The following is a 23,007-nucleotide window of genomic DNA, read 5'->3' on the forward strand; positions in this document are numbered from 1 at the left end:
TGACCACTCGGTTCTTGCAAAAAAAATTGTGTAGGCCGAATAGGCCTAATGTTTTTTTCAAAAAATGCAATCCAAAAATTGCAGAGAAAATAGATCTAAAATTCAAATGAATAGATCAAAAATGACCATACTGAATTTGCAAATCGGGCCTTCGGGTGCCGATGTGCAAAAAAATTTGGCCTCAAATTCGAATATAGCCTAGGTCAGGCATATTTATAGTCAAATTTCACTGAATCAGTGCTTCAGACACAATGGAAAGGTTTTCTTTGGCTCTAGACACTCCCAATGACTATAGATGCTCCAAATCTGAATCGAGTCCTTCGAGAGATGAAGCAACAAGGTCTCCAATGGCTATGTGAAGAGAATCTCCCTTAGCTCTGATACCATGTAAGAATTTGACTTAGGGAAAAATAACCCAAGATCAAGGAACTCAAGCACAAGCACATAATAGACCAGAGTATGATTAGAATAACAATATAGTATTCAATTGATGTACAAGTACACTAGGAATGCCTGTATATAAAGGCCTCTGGAATGCTTCTAGAATGTCTAGAAGTCAGCACACTAATAAGTCTTACAACTAAGCACATGTCCACCAGGAGTGGATTATCCTCTATTAAGCACATGAGTAAGTGTGATAATGAGAGGATAAGCCTACAAAGGTGTAGCATGAAAAATAATGTTGTAGATACCATGTGCTTAATTAAGAGTGTAAATAACTATGTTGTCTACATGACAACTCAGTTAATTATTTAAACTCCAATGTTGAAACCTAATAAATAATAAAATAATGCATTGACCTAAGTAAACTTAAGTAAAGTGTAAATAGTGAATACTTATTTACACCAACAAGAGCATAAAATGCAAAATTTGCAAAAAGTGTAAAATTGTCAAAAAGTTGTTGCCATCAATTTTTGCAAAATGAAAAGTTTTGTGGAAGATAAATAGTCATCCATCTTGGATGACCTCTTAGAGGAGGTGAAAGGTCTTATTATGATATAAAACAATGTAATCTTATGTCGAGACATAGAGGAGAATGTGTGGAGAAGAGAAATGAAGGGTTTTGTATATGGTTTGTGACATAGGAATCAATGTTTTGTCAAATATTGTTGATATACTAGTATTGAATTGCAGTCTAATTATCTTCTCCTTTATCTCAAGACTTTGGTGATTCTTAAGTTTCTTTTAGGATGGAATGATAGATATAACAAATGTTGATGCACTTAATACCACTGGGTTGTTGACAAAATACTTTTTGTTCCCTATTTCAGACTATAAATGTTGTATATAGAGTATAGTACCATTTCTTTTGGTTGCATATTTTTTTGTGAGAATTAAGGAAGGATGAAAAGGTGTTCCATGATGTTTTAGACTTCCATTTTGTTGATTCACAAGATAACCCTATTTCCTATGGTGGAGTTGGTCGAGGATAGATAAGGCATCTATTGTTGTATGTGGTATACAACAAAGTAGCAGTCAAGGAACGTGACAGTGGTTTGTTGGAGTCTACACATGAGAGGGAAGGTTGAATTCACTTTTGGGATGCTAGAAGATCCATGAGAATAGTTGGCAAATTATATCATGGAAGTTGGTGGTTTGTTTCTTAGAATATCAACAATTGGAAAGTTTAATGATCTCCTCAACAACTATGAGCCTAAAGGTCAGCAATTGGAAAGCTTTTGATAAGGCAATTGTATAGTGAATGTTGTTTGTTCGAGGGTTTTGAAGAGTTATAATTTGAGTATGTTCTTTAGGCCTATTAGCCTATATTAGGGCCTCTGGGTTATATGCCTTATTGAACAGTAGGGAATCTATAACTTTGGAATTTAGTCAAGTTCAATAATGGATGTCTGAATCTGCCTTTAGTTTTGGTAGATGTTTGAAGGATTTTAGTTTCTTGCTTTAAATCCCAAGAAAGGGCTATTAGGGAGATCCTTCATTAGGTTTGTTTATGGAAATTGATGTTTGAAGCCCGCCAAGGTGTATAGAACCTTGTGAATGTTTAAAATCACTTAGTTGGATTTTGACCTTAAGATTTTCGAGTACCATCATTAACTATCAAGCTGGATTGTACTGTGAAATAAAGATAGAGCATTTACATAGGGTTTAGTGGTCATAATCACCTAAGAAGATGATAGTCTGTCGTGTAATTATGGTATGGTGATGGACAGCTCATCTAGTAGTCATGACTTCTAGGTTCTTCAAGATTTAACATTTTTAGCTCGGTGCCCTTTATTTCTATCTTCTGTCATTATTAGGAAGGGTTTGAAGCAGGTGGAGATGGATACTAACATTTGTATATTTCACACGTCTAAAGTGCAAACTATGGTGTTTATTGGAAATGTAAAGCTAGAAAGGTGGAACAATATTCTCAGGGCAGTAGACAACATGACAAGGATTGTTGTCAATAGAGTGATTGGAGAAGGAGTGTTCAAGTATGATCAGTCTTGGAGGACGAATAGTGATGTAATTGGCATTTTTATAGGGTGAATGGAGAGAATTGGTTTCAAGAAGTGGGCCATGATCTATTTATGACTAAATATCTTCCAATCAACCTGGTGTAAAGGCATTGAAGAAGCTATTATGGGTTTAGATGAGGATTTATGGTTACCTCTCCCTGAGATGTATATGGAGCACCCCCTGGGGAGCCTTAACATTACTAATATACCTAGACATCTAGCTCTAATCGTCAGAGACAGGGTGGCCTTTAACATGGCTTGGCCCTAGATGGAATCTTGCTCCCACTTTTTAATGGGTTGAGAAACATTGCTCCTATGATGGGTCATGGGTGGTTGGTTAACTACCTCAAACTGCATAAAGCTTATGTTCATCGTGGAGTGACTTTTGAGAACCTTGACAAGCTGGACTTTTGTACACCTAACATTGAGAAGACAAGTAGAGAGAAGTCTACTTTTGAGTTTCCTCCTTTCTTCAAGGTTGATAATCCAAGTGACATGGCTGAAGTCAGTATGATATATTGGAAGAAGTAAGGGCTAGTTCGGTGAAGTTGGTTTTTTGTTGTTTTGGTTCTTAGTCCCTATAGTTCCTCTTGTAGTATTTTGGGGTGAGATGTATTTTAAATTTTTCATCTTAGACGTGCCCCCTATTTTTTAGGTTCAAGATTTTCACTTAATATGTAGTGGTCAGGTTATATTATTCCAAAGCCTATGTGTTATCTTTCATGTATATTGTTCACATAATGGTATGTTTCTGATGTATATTTGGATGTGGACGGTTGCAACAATTTTTTAAATTGTAAACTAAGACAGAATTTTAAACTCCTTGTAGATCAGTCTACACCTTATTAAGCTTAATATAAATGGTTTAAGATTTGATATTTTAGGTATTGGCATGTTGCTGTGGTTTCATTTCTTTTGCTCTATGTCTTGGTTTCCCTAATTTATGCCCTTTGGGCTTTGTGTTTTAAGTGGGGTGTGGATGATTTAGTTTATTAGCAATATCAAGATGGGATGATTATAGATTTTAAGGTTTTTTCTAGGTTTAGATGCCTATGATGGTTATTTCGACCGAATTGGACTTAGTTTTGTGTGCTTATGAGATATTTTGGTTCCAACATGTTAATCTCAGTGGGGTTGTTTTTTGTGGATTATTATATCATTCAACATTCTTGATGCTTTGGTCAGAAGTATGTAAAGAAGCTCTCTATCCCCTGACAGGGTATGCATCTGTTACTAACTAGTTTTAATAACTTCATTCAATCTTTATTGTGTAACTAGAATGTGGTTTATTAGTTTGCATGATTTAACTAGAATGATGAATTTATATGATGAAGCCCCGAGTTTCCTCTTAGTTTCTATCTTAACATCTTTGCTCGGATCATTTTGTTAAGATCTTTGAGTGTATAGTGGAATATTTCTTGATAATGTATTTTTTTCTTGTTCTTTATTGTAGGACTTATTTTAGTAATATTCTATTATTTTGGATATTTAGTATGTTAGATGAAGCATTATGACTTTTAAAATATTGTTAGATATTTATCATCTAATATAGGAAATCAGAATATCTTGGAGACATCGCAAGGCTGCCATTATCTTTTTTTGTTTAGAAACTTTTCTAACCATGTTGATTGATAAAGCTTAGAAGGAGGGATGAATGCTTTGTTTGGGAGGTATGTTAGTACATAGGCATCACTCAATTCCATTTTAGGTGGAGTTTGATAAAAGTATTGATAAAATGTAACCAAATCTGATATTAATTATCAGGGGTATGCCCCTTTTCATGTTGCAATTAACGACAATGTATTTATTAGAAGTAATTTGATTGGGGTATGCCCCTTTTAAGATGTAATAATAAAGGACGTTTGTCCTAGGCTGGACTAGAGGTTTTCTTCTTCGTTCTTTCCTACTAGTGCCTGTTTGAAAGGAGTAAAGCCGACATAATTTAGTTATTTGTATTAATAAAATTAATCAAGGCCTTGGCCATTTACCGATCAAAAAAATAATATAAAATATTTTAATTCTATTTTTATCCAACTTCTTAAATTAGACTTTTAAAATAAATATTTTAAACTGGAGTTTTTTTTTTTAAAAGATCTATGGTGTTGTGAAAGATCATGGAGGGTGTAAGGTGGTGGAGGTGTTGGGTATTGTGAGAGGTAGTTGGTTAAGGTTGTGAAGGGTTAGGTAGGGACATTTGGAATAGGTGAGGTGGCATAAGGGATTGGACCAATCACCCAGTCTCTATCCTTGGATAATCCCAAGGAATAGCATAATATATGCTTGGTAGGCTTGGAAGAAGTCTACTAATCAGATTTAGTAAGTGAAACATAGTTATTGCCACCATCCTTGCATTACTATTGATAATCTTACATCCTTGGGCTATATTACCTTAAGCCCTACTTATAATATCCCCTTAGGAGAAGTCATAGACTCATGGCTCACTTTGATCAAGATTCCCCTTCTCCTCTCGTTAGGAACCTTAATGATCCTATGGTTTCTCATGACCCTAATCCTTCCATGGAGCATCACTCTTCTCATTCATGTCATGATGAGGATGAGGCTTTAAGGGTTCCTCCTAAACAAGTTCATAAGATTGCTACTAAGATTGATAAGATGCACAATTGACTTCTTGAAGACTATTTTTCATTCATTATGGATTGCAACTAATGAGAAATCTTCATTGATGGGATATTTTTCTATTTTCAATGAAGTTTTGAATGGCTACAGTCATGCTTGTGTAGAGAAAATAGATGTTAGGGCATAGACTTAAACAATGTCTTATAAGCTATCTCTATGCTCCAAGTACATTTTTTCCATGTTAATAAGTAATCCTACATCTAAAATTTGAAAGGACAATACAAGATTAATCGACAAAATGGAATCTTTATGTCTTATAATTGAAATTTGAGTTGTACTTCTCTTTTCACATTATTTGACATCAAAGTAACAATTATAGTTTCCTTTCTATATTTATATTTTAATTATTCTTAATGTGTTCTATTTTATTTTCATTTTAAACCATCCAATTGAATTCCATTTACACTTCACATTTATTGCATCATTTTCATGTAAATGCTACTATAATTCAAATAGCTTTAAAGTTTTGAGAATAGAACCTTATACACAATTATATGTTAATGATAACCAAAATAGATTGATTTGATAAAAAAAATGTGCATCCACACAGATGCCACAACTATAAAGGATACATTGATATCAATTGGCACTTGTATGACAAATGATTACAAATATGCATTTATAGACATTTGTAAGACATGTCAAATCTCTATCCCTTGTATAAAATTTCTAATATTATTGAGTTTTCATGTCGAACTTGGTCATGTAGCCTCTAAGATTGCTTCAAATGACTCCACTCTCAAGATGATCTAAAGCTAAACACATATTTGGCTCTTGTTCACAAAACCAACTAGAAAGAAGGTGTGAACCACTCATTATACTTTTAGAAATATCATCTATAATATGGTTATATGAAATAAATTAGACTCCAGTGTCCCATGGTATTTTGTACATAGAACATCTACCCACTAATTTTACAAGTCGGTCATATATAACTGATCTTCATTGTTGCAAAAAAAAATTGATAATCTTCTTAGCAGTAAAAGGATCTCATTGGATATGCAAAAAAAAAAATTTAAATAATTTTGCTACCCATTGCAATTGAGATGGCGTGTTCTGATGGATAGTTGTTGCTCTCACAACACAGTTGATGCATACCCGTTGCATTTACAACAGCTTGTTTTGATGGATAACCATTGCTCTCACAACACAATTATTGCATACTCGTTGCACTTGAGATGAAATACTAAAATCTTAAGCCATCATAATTATGACGGTTTACTATCGTAGTTGGGATGATGTGAAGATGAACTCTTGCCCAAGTTGCCTTCTTCCAAGTTACAACACTTTTAGCTATTGCAATTGTGATGGATGCCCTTTCCATCGCAATTTGTGATAGCAAAATTCTAACACTTGTCCAACATGAGCCAATTCATGGTACTCTCGCTTGGGTGACAAGTGGTTGTCGCAATTGCAATAGCCTACAATTGTAATTTGGGCCCAAATGTAGTAGTGTCACTTGCTTCAAGACTTGCATTTTATTTAACAGATCAATCTCATAATCCATGGAAATGAATTATTGCATTAATTTAGCTATCATTCGATCCCATCTGGTGATTTTGTCCTTTCCACTTCTATTTCACTCAATTAGAATCTCCTGCCACCAAATCTTCATGTGACCCTTCAATTTGACCTTTGAAAATTTGACCCTATCAAGATCCTCTATATCTTCATACTCAAAGTATTCCTCCAATTCATTGATCCAATCAATCAACTCTCCTGGGTTAAGATTTCCCAAAAATGTGGGAACGTCAAACTTAGGTCTTTTTCCAATCTTGGAGATGGCCTTAAAAAGCTTTTCTTCTTTAGGTTCAAAAATGCCTCTTCTTCAGCATTTACTTCTTCTTCACCTTCATCCTCACTTTCATCTCTTACGACAATATGTATTCCTTCGCACATTTTTTCTTCTAATGCTTGCATTTTCCTCTAGAGGGCTCTAAAACTCTTAGGTGTAATAGCTACAACTCTTCCACCACACTCTGTTTATTGAGGCATTTTTTGTACTTCTATTGAAACCCTAGTATAAATTGCCTCACAATCAACTATATGTCTACACACTCAGCACAAACCATGGTCTTGGTGCAACTGCCTCACAGTCAGAGATGTGTTTACACACTTAGGAACTCCTTCTCTGATGCCACTTGATGAAGGGTGCTCCGCTTAATTACCATAAGCATATACATAAGAAAAGAGATAACAATAATTTTGGAGAACAAAATATGGGATTCTTAATATTTTTGGAGATGAGGAATTATTGAATTTTAAAATACAATATGCAAACCCACATGTGCACCTTCCTTACAATAATTTGTAACACAAAGCGATGAACTATCACCCAGAGTTATACTAGAGAATGTAAGGGTATTCTTTGAATAGGCATTTTTACACCGCTTAGGAAGTTTCTAGACATCAAACCCTAACCCTTGAGACCAACTATCCCAAAAATTATATATAGAGTCAATCTGATACACCTTTGACAATTATTTTGGAAATTCTAGTTGGGCCAACTTCAGAAGACCATAAATTTTGAATCATATCTCTGATTGGCCCACTTTTTGGTATCCTCAACTACTGATCTATAGAGCCTGACTAGTGCAAGCTCCAGTTGACCCCATTTTGGAGCCCATCCAGAGCATCTAATGCCTTCAAAATTGAGCTTAAAGTTTTTATACCAAGATTGCACACCAAAATTCCATAATAACTCCATGAAACTCATGATATAACACTGAGCCTCAAATGGTATGTTAATATATCCAAGATGAACATCCACCTTCAAAATTAAGACATTCCGAGCTCATATGACTGACTTACTAAGTAGAAAGCCTTCATAGACAACAACTCTGCACTGGGACAAACCTTATTCAAGAAAAAAAAAAGGAATTATTTTTGGGTGTTTCAAGATTGCTATTCCACCCAAGATGCTCCTACATCACAATACCTTGAGACCTCGTTCACTCATATGGCCTAGTCTTTGATGTGAGGTTGTTAATGAGTCCATCTCCACATTAAGTACTACAATATCCTCTTCATTATCAATATTACCAACCAAACTATATAGATTGCCAATTTTTTCTCCCTTTAGTACAACCAATACTCCCTTTGTTACTTTGAGACAACTATTCTCATCATTAAACCAAAAACCTTGTTCATCAAACACTCCAAGTGAAAGAAGATTTTTCTTTAAAGAAGGCACATGTCTAACATGTTGAATATTTCTAACTACTCCATCAAACATCTTAATTATTACCTCTCCTTCGCCAATGGCTTCACAAGGGTTGTCATTCCCTATATAAACCATACCTTCATCACAAACTCAATAAGAAGGAAACTAGTCTTTTGAGGATTCATATGCAAGGAAGCATGAAAATCAAGAATACGGACATGAAGTAGAGAACTTCTCAATTTTGCAGTTAATACCTCTCCATCTTCTAATGGTGTCAGAACTTTTGCAATATTTTCTTCAGATGAAACAAGATTATCCTTGGCCACTTTTGGCAACCTGTAATCCTTTTTGACATGTCCACTTTTTCCACAATTTCAACATTTCACCTTTTTCCTCCCCTTGAATTTAGACCTATTTTGTCCACGATCAATATTGGTTCTCTCTCAAGTTCTTCCTCTAGCAACTAAGGATTCATTAGAAGAAGAAGATCCTTGAGATGTCTTCTACCTTGAATCCTTGGAGATTAAAGAAAATACCACATCATTAAGGACCAATGTCCCACTAGGTGCAAAATTATTGAGAGCCATAACTATCTGATCCCAACTATCAAGCAAGGAGAAAAGTAAATTTACTATCTTGTCTTATTCAACAATCTTAAAACTCCCACTGAAGCCAACTTGCTTGTCAATGTGTTAAAATAATTTAGGTGATCTGTGATGTATATATTTCCATGTGTCCTCAAACGATATAGTTGCCTTTGTAGAAGAATTTTATTTTCCAGAGACTTTATTTCGTACAACTTTGCAAGCTTACTTCATAAACCATGAGTAGATTTCTCCTTTGCAACTTTGAAAAGAACCAAATCTATAAGAGATAATTGGATTATAGTTCTAGAAGTATTATCCACTAAATTTCAATCTTATACTCTCATATTTCTAAGTTTTTTTGAAACTCCCATGAGATCTAAATCACAACCATCCTTTTTTGGCAAAGCTTGAATCTTCAGCTTCTGAAGGGCAAAGTTTGAACCATCAAAATTTTGCACTTCAAATATGGTAACAAAAAATCCTTTCCATTTCTCACCATTCTATGTTCAAACAAATTCTACACTAATAATCTCGCTCTGATACCAATTGTAATTCAAAATAAAATAGTGTAGAAAATTGCAAAGAAGAGAAAAAACACATAACACAATAATTTCATGGACAAGCCTTGTATAACTATACTAGTAAAAAACCATGAGCCAATGTCTCTCAACTTTATTTCTCAAGATTTTTTATAGTTACAAAAATGTTCAAAATGTATGAACAATCATGAATTTGAGTTGCATATAACAACTAAATTGCAAAGTTTGAACTATAGATCACTTGCTAAATTTAGTAAATATGACTCATACAACTACATGTAGCACACTTATCAAAATTACTATTTTTGGAAAGTCACCAAAATGTATTACCATTTATAATAATTCAACTCAAACAAACTTTCTAACAATAGAAAGTCTCCAAAAAAAATTAACTTAGAGTGGGCAACTTAATGACACACTACATGAGCTTCTATGATGACTCAACCCATTTTGATGACTTAATCACAACTAGATGATGAATATGATTACTTCACATTTCAAAACTTATGAGGAAGCATTTTCAAAGATCAAAATGGAGCTCAAAACACTTGTGATTTAAAGAAAATCTCAGAGAATGATGAGTATGTTGTCACAAAGGTTTTGAAGTATAGAACCAAGCACACTAGCAATTATGATTGAAGAGTCTAAACAAACAACTCCAATTGAGTTGATAGGTGAAGAAGGAATACATGTAACACCTAGAAGTACCTATAAAAGAAAATGTAAAAGAAAGACACATGGTTAGCCAAGGAAAAGGAAAACTAAAGAGGTTAATGAAGAGGAGAATGAATGTGAAAAATAGGAAGAGACAGGTATACATGTTGTTGAAGAAATTGATCCAGACAAAGTCGAGGAAAGTGGTAAGGAAACATATTTTTATGTAGATTTCATTTTCAATGACATAATGAAGAATAGAAAATTGAATGATGTAAATAGAAATTATGAACTTTGTAATGACAAAGAAAAGAGGAAGATGGAGGAAGCAATTGTCTGGTATATGCACAACTTTCATAAGACGTCAAGTGAATTGTATGGAACAATATCTAGGTTGATGGAAGATGGAGAGAAACATTAAAGCTAAACATGGAAATCATGGAAAGAGAACTCATGGAATTAACTTTAGAATTAAGTCATGAAGAAACTTAGATATTGATTAAAGCTAGCAGACAAAGACTTCAATATCAGGAACATAGTTGCAAAGATTATGATTGGAGACACTCAAAATGTACATAATGAAACTATTGAAACCTAGAAGAAAGTGATGGCTACAAATGAAGATATTGAAAGAGAAATAAGAGAGAAGGATGCAACCAATCTAAGTAAGATGGACAAGCCAATTTTAGCACAAACTTAGATTCCATCTGAAATTATTGAACAAGTCAAAGACAAACTAGAATATTTGCTGTGATTGGCTTATGGATTAGATTGTGATAAGATTATTACCATCAACATTTCAAATCACACTACATGATCCATCTTCGCAATGAAAGAGAGAAATATATGCAAAACAAAGTTCATCTTAATGATGGATCACATAGTGTGATTACTAATGTTGATGGAAATTTTTTAACACAATCTAATCCAAAAGCCAATCACTGTAACTGTAAAGGATTGTGGAAATTTAGTCTTTTTGATAATCTAGAACATTCCAAGCATGGAGAAGAGCATACTGGCAGCAATAAAATAATTATAAAGGATATACCTTATAAAGAAATTGATCATACACCCAAAGTTCAACCTATTCAATCGGTGATAAAACTAAGAGATGAAAGTGTAAGAGGATTGATAACCATGAAAGAAAGCTAAGTTTCAGTAGTACTAGTGAAAGGAAAACGACCAGACCTACTGCAAAGGATATCATAGATGAAGACATGGAAAATAAAGAAGATAAAAGTACTTAAGAATGTTGATATCACAAAGCTAAAAACCAAGGAGCTACTTGAGTATTTTGAGAAATTGGAGAGAAAGGCAACAAGAAATTGGTTGAAGACCAAGAAGAGGAAAGCCAAAGTAATGGAAGCAACCAGAGATAATCTAGGAGAATACATTCCTGATGTTGAATGTGATCATAATGCAAGCCTAATTGATCAGATGGACATCCTGCTAGAGTGGGGTTGTCGTTTCACCAAGAGACTGATCTTTCAATGTCCAATACAACCACTCAACTTATAGTACATAGGAGGTGATTAAGTCTTTGTCACAAATCCTAAGGGGAGTGTTGAACAAATTTCCAACAATATCCCCCATAGCATTACCAAAAATTCTAAGGATTCAAACTTGTAACCAAGCTTTGATACCACTTGTTAGAGTGGGGTTGATGTTACACCACAAGACCATTCTATCAATACTTGATACAACCACTTAATTTATAACACTAAGCCCTTGTCACAAATCCCGAGGGGAGCGTTGAATAAATTTCCAACACATCTTGATCAAAGAAATTTTAGAGAAAATTATAGAGTTGGAGACAACAACACTTAAAGTGGAAAAGGAAAATTTGGGGAGAGGAAGAAGATATAACAACATATGGATAAAAGGCTCTAGACTTGCTTTTCCCACACCATTAAAGGGTTCTAATACCACTTGATAGGGAGAGGGGATGAACTAATCACTACTTCATGCTCTTAGTTTACCACTAAGACCTAAGGTGACTTTCAAGTTCACCAAATGGACCTATAGGATCCCTATTATGCATAAATCCCCCAATCCTAAGCCTCACTCTTCTATCTTGAACAAATCCTCTTCTTGCCACTTGCTAGGTTCTCATACTAGGTGGAGAACAATCAAAATTTTAAAGTTGATCTAGGTCTTTCTTGACTAATCATCACACTCAACTTGTAGGGTCATGGAGGTAATGTAAGACCTCTCAACACACTTATTTTATTGTCCAAGGTAACTCAATACAATTTCCCTTCTTACCGATTTCACCCTTTTCCACCAAAATAGGGCTACTAGAAAAGAGCCTCAATTAGCCCTCTTGTTCCTAGAAATCAGGGTTTTCTTCAAATTTCTTCCACTAAGAAACCTAAAACTCCTTTAGAGTCTCCCATTCAATTCACTAGCACTAACTTATTTTCAATATTTTGGGCCTCAAAAATGTCGTACAGTATCTCTGTAAAAATTGAGGGTTTTAAGGGTTTCTTTACCTTTACATGGCCAGTCTGCTATTTGGATTGGTTAGGTGCTTTAGAGGATTGCTAGCACTCTTTCCTTATTCCCAAGGAGCCTTCACTCACTCCCCTTCACTCTCTATATTTTCTCTGTTGATGACCTTCAAAACCCTATTGTCTTGGAGCTTTGTAATGTCAGTGTTCCCTAGTTGAGCATGCACTAGCTCGCCTAGGGCAAGAGCTCAAAAATGCTTCCATGGCTTTTGAGGGCCCTTCCTTTTGCAAGCAAGGAGTACATAGAGTACACTCACTATCACCAAGAGGTTGTACTATTTCTACCGTGGGATAGTGAGTTACATCTTCTCCAATGCCAACTGCTTGGTTCAGGATAGTGAACTAGCAAAAACAAAAAGATTTACAAAATAATAAAAGAAAAAACTCGCACACCTAAACTACTAAAACAAAAGTATCATAAACAAGCCTATTTACAATGCCAAGGTGATATAGAAATCAAGTTAGCACTCAAAATCTTTCATTGCTCACAGATTTGTCTTTTTACATTCAAAAATCAATACTCCAATATGCAATCTGTACACTGACACCCTCTTCTGGCAACATTAGGGTTTTATAAGCTTATATACTGCTTCTTAGGTCTTTTCCCCTCACAATTAGGGCTTCCATCAACCTCCACCATGTTTGGAAGGGTTTTTGCAAAGTGGGTCAGCAATTTTGCAAAATTGTAACTTTTTGTGTATAGCAACCTTTTGCAACTTTTATGTTTACATCTATTTGACATCTTTTCTTGCCAAATTGGCTATCTCTTAGCTTTTCATTGCTAGAGACCCTTCCCTAGGCTAAAGACCTATGCTAGGACTTAAATGAAAAGGACTACCTTAAATCCTAAGGTCACTTATGACTTCATGACAAAGAATACCTTGATTCCAAGGCCATTTAATGACTCCCTATCCCCTAACCAATGTTGCCAAAACACACACCTAGGTCCTCAGACCTTTATTCTAATTACAAAATCTCTCTTAGAGCATAGCACAACAAAATTGATATTGGTTAGGGCCCTATGTCTCAAGGTGTCGCTGCACCAAGACCTATTCCCGAGGCCACATAATGTTTTCTCATGTATTATGTATTTAGTCATTAATTATTTGATGGTCAGTCCTATATTGTAATGCACATTTCCTATTATTGGAGATTGTGAACTCTAAGCTAACCTGTGTGTCCTAATGGCTATATATGTAGTATCCTTGCATCTTAGAAGGAGAATCATGGAGCTTATTCATGATCAAGAAGGTAGAGCTTGGGAGTAGCAAGTTGGTTTGTAACTTGGAATGTAATTGGTCATAACTGAAAATTCCATACATCCTAGCATGTTTCTTATCATTTTATAATGTGATTTGTCTAATCCATCAATATCCAATGCTTTATGTGAAGATCTCTTGTATATAAGTGCATTATTTGCAATTGTATCTTGTTGTATTTCGATGTGTTGAATTTGTTGGGGGCTTGCTCATCTCCTTTGGAGTTACACCTACCTTGTACTACATCAGATGGTATCATAGCTAAAAGATTGTTTGATCAAGAGGTGGATAAATTTGGAGCGAGGTTTAATCTGATTGGACTTATTAGAGAAGAAGGTTTATGCTCAAGTTATTAAGCAAGTTGTTGATCTTGAGGTTGATCTTGTTGGTAACTTGTTAGAGTTAGTTGGATTTGATAGTTGTTGATCTGATCTTCATTAAGCTTGGAGAGCTTGTAAAGACTTGAATCCCTAGTTGTGAGGTGGTAGATTGGAATTCTGGCTCATAGTTGTAGAGGACTTGTTCAAGTTTTGTTTGGAATCCTATTATAGACCTATTGATCCATGTTGGTGTACAAATTGTCAAAGTTTGAAGTACTTGCACCTTGCTGTAAGTTGGTGTATTTCCTAGAAAAATGAACCCTAGGAGGTTGGAGAATATGTTTGAAGAATTCAAAACTGAGATGAGGAATGAGAGTTGAAATGTCTTGAATGTCTTGAGAAGGAATCCTGAAACTAAGGAAGAATATGTTGAAGATCTTGAAGTCCTTGAAGTAGAGATTGCTACAAAGGAAGAAAGATAGTTGAAGGCTATGAAACAAGTGGGTAAGAGTAATAGAATAGAAGTTTCAAATTATTATAGTTATTTAGATCCTAAGAAATTGATAGATTGGGTTAATGAACTTGAGGATTACTTTGAGCTTGAAAATATTGTAGATCCACAAAGAGTTAGGTTAGCACAAACTAAGTTGAAAGGTCATGTTGCCTTGTGGTGGAAAGAATTACATAAGAATAGAGAAGATAATGATGAACCTAAGATTATAGATGAAAATTTATGGTTTCTATATTGAAGGCTAAATTCATCCCTAAAGATTAGAACTTGAATTGTTTAAAGAATTGCAGAACTTCAAGTAGAAAGATATGTTTGTGAAGGATTATATTGAAGAATTTTATAAAATTCAAATCAGATTTTGACATCATGAATCTTCTAAGCAAAAGGTTGCAAGGTATGTTAATGGTTTAAAATTCAATCTTCAGGATGAATTGAGTATGGTGAAACTTAGTTCAGTTGAAGGTGCTTATTAGTATGCATTAAAAGTTGAAGAAAGGTTAGGAAGGAAGCAAGGTAAACCTGTGACTCAAGTTGATAAGGGAAAGCAAGATATTTATGATAGAAAAATTGTTTTCAGAGATACTTGTTTTAAATATGGTAAGGATGGACTCCAAGCCTTTGAATGTACTAGTGTGAATGTTGAGAAACAACAATTGGTAGTATAGGTTTGAACGTATAGTGGAATCTTCTAATGTTGATTTGGCTTCACCAGAATTTGGGAGAGTCTCTCTTCATGAGAAGAATCATGTTAGCTAAGCATGATGTGGAACTAGTACAAAGAAGGATCTTATTCCAAACTATTTGTAAGTTTGGAGATAAATGTTCTTAAGTTATTATGGATGGAGGTAGTATTTACAATTTTGTTTCTAAAGAGATGGTTAGGAAAGTTGGTTTAGAAAGATTGAAACATCCTACTCCTTATATGGTATCAGTTGGTTTCAAGATGATAATTGGGTGTAGGTTAGAGAACAATGCTTGGTTAATTTCAGTATTGGATCTATTAAGGATAAGGTTTTGTGTGATGTAGTAGACATGAGTGCTTGTCATGTTTTGCTTGGTAGACCTTGGCAATTTGATAGAGTAGCTATACATGGTTGTAGAAAGAATATTGTCACAATTGACAAGGATGGTAAGAAATTTGTTTTTATTCCTTTGAAGGATGAGGAAGTTGTCAAAGCAAAGAATGTAAGTGTTTTCAAGACTTTTAGTTTGAGGATAGCAAAACCTATGGATGAGGTTACTACTAATGAAGGACAGATCAACTTGAAGTTATTGTATCTTGTGATCGAGAGAAGAAGTGGAAGAAAGAAATCTTCTAATAAGATGAAAGCATGCAAAAGGTATGATGCATTTTACTCTAGTAGTTGTAACACCGAGTAGCAGATCTAAGGTTTTTGATTATATAGTTGGTTGCAACAATGAGTTTAGACAGACTTTTGTATTGTTTGATGATGAGGATTTGTGGATTAAGAATGAGCATGGGATTTATATTCTGAGTTCTTTTAGATGTTCATAAGTCCTTATTGAACATAATTTTTGTCACCTTGTGTGTCCGATGCAGGTTCATCCTTGAGTTGTTGGCAATCTTGCATCACCCAAAAAGATATTTATTGGTTATTGTTTTACAATTACCTATCTAATAGTTTGATTTGGCAAACACTTGTTTGTCTTTCCCAAATTTCATGAGCTTGGCTTCAAGTTGTGGATATATCATGTATCATTCTAAGTGCACAGATTCTAATGTGACAATTGGCAAAAGTTATGCTTCATCTTCTCGGGTGCTAATTTCCTATGTTGTTTTCATTCAATGCTTGGTATTTAATTTGGCGAGGTTCTACATTTAAGAGTTAGCTTATGCACTCCTAGATCTAGGAAGTTGGTTAACGTGTGGACCTATACCTAAGGCCAGATAATGTTATCTCATGTATTATGTATTTAGTCATTAATTATTTGATGGTCAGTCATATATTAATGCACGTTTCCTATTCTTGGAGATAATGAACTCTAAGTCGACCTGTGTATCATGATGGCTATACATGTAGTATCTTGGTGGTTAATCATGAACAAGAAGGTTTCCTGTATAATACTTGGACTAATTCCATAACCAAAACTTAATCAAAACTAAATCCTGAGTCAGGAAATCATTCCTATTGTCTCAATTGCCATTAATGACAACATATGATTCTTCATACTAGATCACTTTCCAACAAGGACCTAGGCGGATAAATCATACACTTTTCATATACATCATTTCAACATTTATGTTGATTTGAATAGATTTTCTTAGTATATCATGAAGATGAGATTGTTTTTTATTGAAATGAGAGTATAGACCTCTTGAAATTATACACAATACAATACAATACTATTCATTTAGCTTGATATAAAACCTATGATGTAGCTACAATATGTTGTGTATGTTAATGTAGATAATATCTTTACATGTCTAGTTAGGAGGTAGTGCCTTTCTTGTTTGCATTTTGCATGACATTTTGATGGATGTGTCTTCAACTTCATTCGAGTTAGTGCTCAATGTGTTTGGATGAACTCCCTTGTGCTGCCTTGTTTTGGTTTGAGATGTTTCCTTTGTTCCTTGTGTGATTGTTGAGTGTGCCTTATGTTGTGTTAGATATTTGTTTGTTTTGTATGATCATGTTGAACCCATGAGAGATTTGTACCTTAAAAGTGATCTCCATAGTTATGTGGATGCATTGGAAAATTATTTATGTCTTATGCCTAGTTGTGAGAACCATTCTATTGTTGGTTGTGTACTTGATTACTAATGCTAGATCTTATAAGGCCTTTATTTTAAGTTTTGAGAACTAATTATGCTCTTGGTGTTTTCATATGAGTTTGATTCATTTATGTGATTTAGTGAGTATTCTCATATTATGATTTTATATTGGCATTGCAAGATGCATCCAATTTTCTTGTGTTCATTCTAAGATTAGTAACGTGGTTACAAGGGCATCTGGCTTATTTGGCTTATGATGTGATTTAATAGTTTCATTGATGTGGGTGCCAGTGATCACCTAATTATAATTGTATCTTGTTTAGATGTTATCTAGATGAGGGATCATTATATTGTAGTAGGATGTTGTTATTCCATAATTATCCATGTAATGTAATCAAGTAGCTACATTGTTTTATGCAGTTGATTACCGTACATTATTCTAGTTATTGCATCATTGTTGATGTAGATATTAGATTATGTAGTTATTGTTATTTCGATCATATTTGCATGATGATCTTCTTTATGATGATTATCATTGATTATTTTATATTGTGCCTTACATGCTTTTAGGTATTTCAATGGAGATTTTCACTAATATATGCTCATATTTTTGGACATGAGTTTTTTAATACTTTATATTTAAATAAAATATTTACTGTAAATGCAATGTTAATTTAAATGAGATTATGTTCACTGCTACACTCATATAATTACTATGGATTATGTCTGATGTATTTGTATGAAGCGAGATGAAGTTGTAGTCACTCACTAATGAGATCTACACGATGTCTCATACTCATTCGTTATTTCTAGCATGTATGTTCATGGGCTTTGCCTATGTGTATTACGAGCATCTACACTTGAACCATGTTGTGTTTTTGTTAACAAGTACCAAACATCATTTTGCCTACGCTACGAGAATTGAGTGCATCTTCATCCTCGACAATAGCACAAGAGATAGTTTTACCAACCATTCATTATTGAGCCAATATTGTCTATGTATGTGTGATATATCCATTATGATTAGCATCCCTTCAGTATGTGGGGGTAAATCATAATTTAATATATGCATTTATGAAAGACTAGCAATATGTTTGTGCATTTAGCATTCTTGTAATTACGTGGATGAGATTTAATTAAATGTTGATTTTTATGTGTTCAAGGATTTAATTTTAGTTACTAGCTAATTTGTAGTAGTTGAATTCCATTTTATTGGAATCAATTTAATTTATTTTTGAGAAGTCTTTAATTCACTTAATTTATTTAAGTGGTTTTAATTTTAAGCCATTTTGGGGTTTTGGGGAAAAAAAGTAACTTATAATGAAGAATTAGATTTCATTTGACTCATTTGTACATTTTGGAGAGCAATCTTCCTCAAACCTTCTTTTGAGCATTTTAGAGAGTTTCTTGTTGTGTTTGATATGGTTGTCAAATCTTCATGGGTAGCAACTCCTTGGATTCATGTCATGATTCTTCAACTTCTTGTGGAGCTTTTTTCCGTGTCTATGAAGAAATCGATTTCTTCTCCTCTTTGTGTGACGTAGAGCATCTCAAATCTCATGTTTTACTTTGTATTTCTAATTGAACTAAATTGTTTATTTATCATGGGTTGTGGATTAGTATTCCTCCACAATTTTGTAGCAAATAATTATCCAAGCGAGTATATATGCTTATTTGATGTTTTAGAGATGGAAATATATGGTGTTAATGTTATACTATTATTTTGTGGGTGCCTAAGGGAAAATGGGATCCTCTTCTTTCCACCTCATTTAAAGTTATATTTTTGCACTTATTCATGGGAACATCATTGTGTGAGCCATCTAGATGTTGTTTATTGCTGTAATCAGTGTGATTGAGTTATTGGTTATCGTAGTACTTCAACTTTTTTAGGACTATGAAATTAGAAAGGATAGAGGATATTCTAGAGAATTATGATCACAATCTAAACTTACCCTTTTGATTTACAATGATTATTTTCGACCCTGTCACTTTCTGCCCAAATATGGAATTTAGTATATTTGTGTCTTGCTAAGCCTTACTCATGTACACCCCCTCATATAGATGGCAAGGGCCACATGAGGCCAAGAGTGATGCAGGAGCATCTTGCATGAAAAAAATTATTGGAAAAAAAAAAAAAAAAAAAAAATTTCTGGAGGAGAGAGAAAAGTGACGAAAATTAGAGGAGAAATAATAAAAAATAAAAAAAGGGAAAAAAGAGAAAAAAAGAAAAAGAAAAGAGGAATTTCTATTTTCAAGGTGCGTAGGTGGCGTAAATAGAAAAATAAGAAAAATAGTTGTCATTCCATTAATCGAGGTGTGCAGGTAGAAATTCTAGAAGGTTTTGGATAAATCATGTATTTAATATTTGTTGGGTGCTTAGTTGTATTTGGGTGGGAATTTAATATTTATTTAAAGGTAGTTGTATTTATCTTTTATCCCACATTGGTTGTGTTTGTAATGTCTTGGGTTAGAAGTGCCTATTTAAGCAAAGCATATGAAAATTTCTAATGAAGCTCAAGGAGTAGCTTGAGGAGTGGAAGCTCAAGGAGAAGTTTGAGAAGTAGAAGCTAGAAGGCGTGAAGACTTCAAGGTGTGAAAACTCTAAAGGTGTAGCTCTTCAAGTAGAAGTTATTGGTGAAGCTCTTGGTGTGAAGACTCTTATTTAGGATTTCTCTTATGTTGAAGAAGTCATATCATCTTGTGGGTGTTGTAAGGATTTTTCAAGTATAATAAAATTATTTCTGAAGCATTTTTTTTTTCTTGGTCTCTATATTGTTGCTTTCTTGATTGTGAGTGGGTAAGGGTGGTGTGGCCCTTTATCAAGTGGTATCAGAGCGGACCTCCATCAAGTGGTATCAGAGCAGGAGTTCCTGAGTGTACAAGCAGATCGCCGAAGTGTGAGGCAGTTTGTACCAGGACCTTGGTTGGGCAAAGTTTATCAGAGCTTGTGGATTGCAAATCCGTGGTCCTAGACTTGTGATTGTTCGTGCGAGGTGGCAGGTTGCGATCTGACTTGCAAACAATTTAGTTGTCACAAGGAGCGTGGGAAGGATTTGTTGCAGAGGGTTTACGAAGATCTTGGGAGATGGCTCCAAGAGGATTGGACCCTAAGATGATTGCGAAAATCCATGATATAGTGGAGAGGAATTTTTCTAAGATGATTTCTCGGTTGGATGATAGATTGGCTGATCAAGTTAAGGAGGTTCGTGAGAGAAGATGGCATCACAAGGTTGAGGTGGAAGAGGTTGGTTTTGCTGATCAGTCTGTGGAGTCTGATGCAGAACCTGTAGAGCAAATAGAGGTTGTTGCTGAGGATATTCCTAACCTTGCTAATGTTGGGATGGAGGTTGGTTTTCATGATCAATTGGTTGAATCTGACATGGAGATTATGGAGCACTTGGAGGTGGATGATCCAGTTGTTGGAGGTGAGTTATGTATTGCAGAGCATCTTGTTGTGAGCAATGAGGTTGCTGGTGTTGAGAGTTTGGCATGTGTTGATGGAGATCTACATGTGGCTGTTGATGTGGGGTTTGTTGCTATGGGTGTGAATTCACTACTTGCTGATGTGAATGGGAGTTTGGTAATGAAGCATTACATTCAGTTTTTTCTTGTGCATAAGCTTGTTGATTGGATGGTTGAGATGTTGGTGTGGAGGATTTGTATGGTGGTTTTGTTGTCCCTATTGAAGTGGAAACCTTTGGTGAAGATGAAGATGGTGGTAGATCTTTCTTTTGGCGTCAAAGTGTGGGACACACTTTTCTATCTACCGGGGGAGTCTGATGCAGGAGCATCTTGCATGAAAAAATTTATTGGAAAAAAAAAAAAAAAAAAATTCTGGAGGAGAGAGAAAAGTGACGAAAATTAGAGGAGAAATAATAAAAAATAAAAAAAGGGAAAAAGGAGAAAAAAAGAAAAAGAAAAAAGGAATTTCTATTTTCAAGGTGCGTAGGTGGCGTAAATAGAAAAATAAGAAAAATAGTTGTCATTCCATTAATCGAGGTGTGTAGGTAGAAATTCTAGAAGGTTTTGGATAAATCATGTATTTAATATTTGTTGGGTGCTTAGTTGTATTTGGGTGGGAATTTAATATTTATTTAAAGGTAGTTGTATTTACCTTTTATCCCACATGGGTTGTGTTTGTAATGTCTTGGATTAGAAGTGCCTATTTAAGCAAGGCATATGAACATTTCTAATGAAGCTCAAAGAGAAGCTCAAGGAGTAGCTTGAGGAGTGGAAGCTCAAGGAGAAGTTTGAGAAGTAGAAGCTAGAAGGCATGAAAACTTCAAAGTGTGAAAACTCTAAAGGTGTAGCCCTTCAAGTAGAAGTTATTGGTGAAGCTCTTAGTGTGAAGACTCTTATTTAGGATTTCTCTTATGTTGAAGAAGTCATATCATCTTGTGGGTGTTGTAAAGATTTTTCAAGTATAATAAAATTATTTGTGAAGCATTTTTTTTTTTTCTTAGTCTCTATATTGTTGCTTTCTTAATTGTGAGTGGGTAAGGGTGGTGTGGCCCTTTATCAAGTGGTATCAAAGCGGACCTCCATCAAGTGGTATCAGAGCGGACCTCCATCAAAGAGGGATGGTATTGGCTTTTGGGCCTAGGGTAGAAGATTGATTAGGGCACATCAAAATGCCCCTTACCCTAGCTCTCCTATAGTTGGACTCCATAAATAAATTAAATGCATATTACGATTAAATTAAAGTTCCTAACCCTTGTTGATATGATCTATACTTTTAATGTCCCTAACAAAGAAGAACTAATTTGAGGATTATGTTTCAATGATTTCTTAACATGGTACAAGATCTCGACCAGATACATGATGTTACTAATTCTATTATACTTATTGTTCTACTTAGAATTCGTGATTAAGGATAAAAACTAAAGCATTTACAAAAGGGGGACATTACTGCTTTTTGTTCAACAGTGGAACTGCAACTGATTGAAAATAGTTATAATTTATTGTAAGTTGTATGGAATTGTAGTTTTTTTTAAATTTCAATCATCTTGTAATTTGTATCATAACTATCTACTATAGTGTATATGTGCTGATAAAATATCATAACCTTTTATTTAAATCTAATAAAAAATTCTTATACAACATTTTACAAACATATTTCATATGTTTTGCTAATTGTATTTTGCAATTATTAATTTTTTAATAAGTTTAAGAATCTTTAGAACTTTCTATTTTTGCCGAGTTTTCGCCGAAGTCATTGAGTTCAAGTCAAAATTGGGCTGCTGAGTTTTGTTGAGTTGCATGTTTTACGTCTAAAATAATAGAAAAAAGATTCATTGGCAATGAGGTTGGTGCTTCCATTTGCCTATAAAACGCGTCTAGTATCTAAAGAATCTATTGTCTAACTGGAAAATGGAGTTCTAATTTTTAAATTCGTCTGTTGGAGTTCAATACTAATTTGTCAGCTTAATGTCTTGATTATGTTAGCTTCATGTCATCTGGGATAGATAGACCAAGTGCTCTGTGTAAAGTTTGGTCATGACATGATGTTAAGTTGCCGAATCGGACTGGTCTTTTATCAATATTAGTTGTGCAACATTTGTCCTAAAAATTCTTGGGTTGTGGAATTTGGTTTTTATCTCAAGATTATAAACATCAGATACTAAAAATGTGATT

Source organism: Cupressus sempervirens, chromosome 10 (genome assembly GCF_028749045.1).
Source record: "Cupressus sempervirens isolate cs-2001-9-10 chromosome 10, ASM2874904v1, whole genome shotgun sequence".
In the NCBI taxonomy this organism is placed as follows: domain Eukaryota; kingdom Viridiplantae; phylum Streptophyta; class Pinopsida; order Cupressales; family Cupressaceae; genus Cupressus; species Cupressus sempervirens.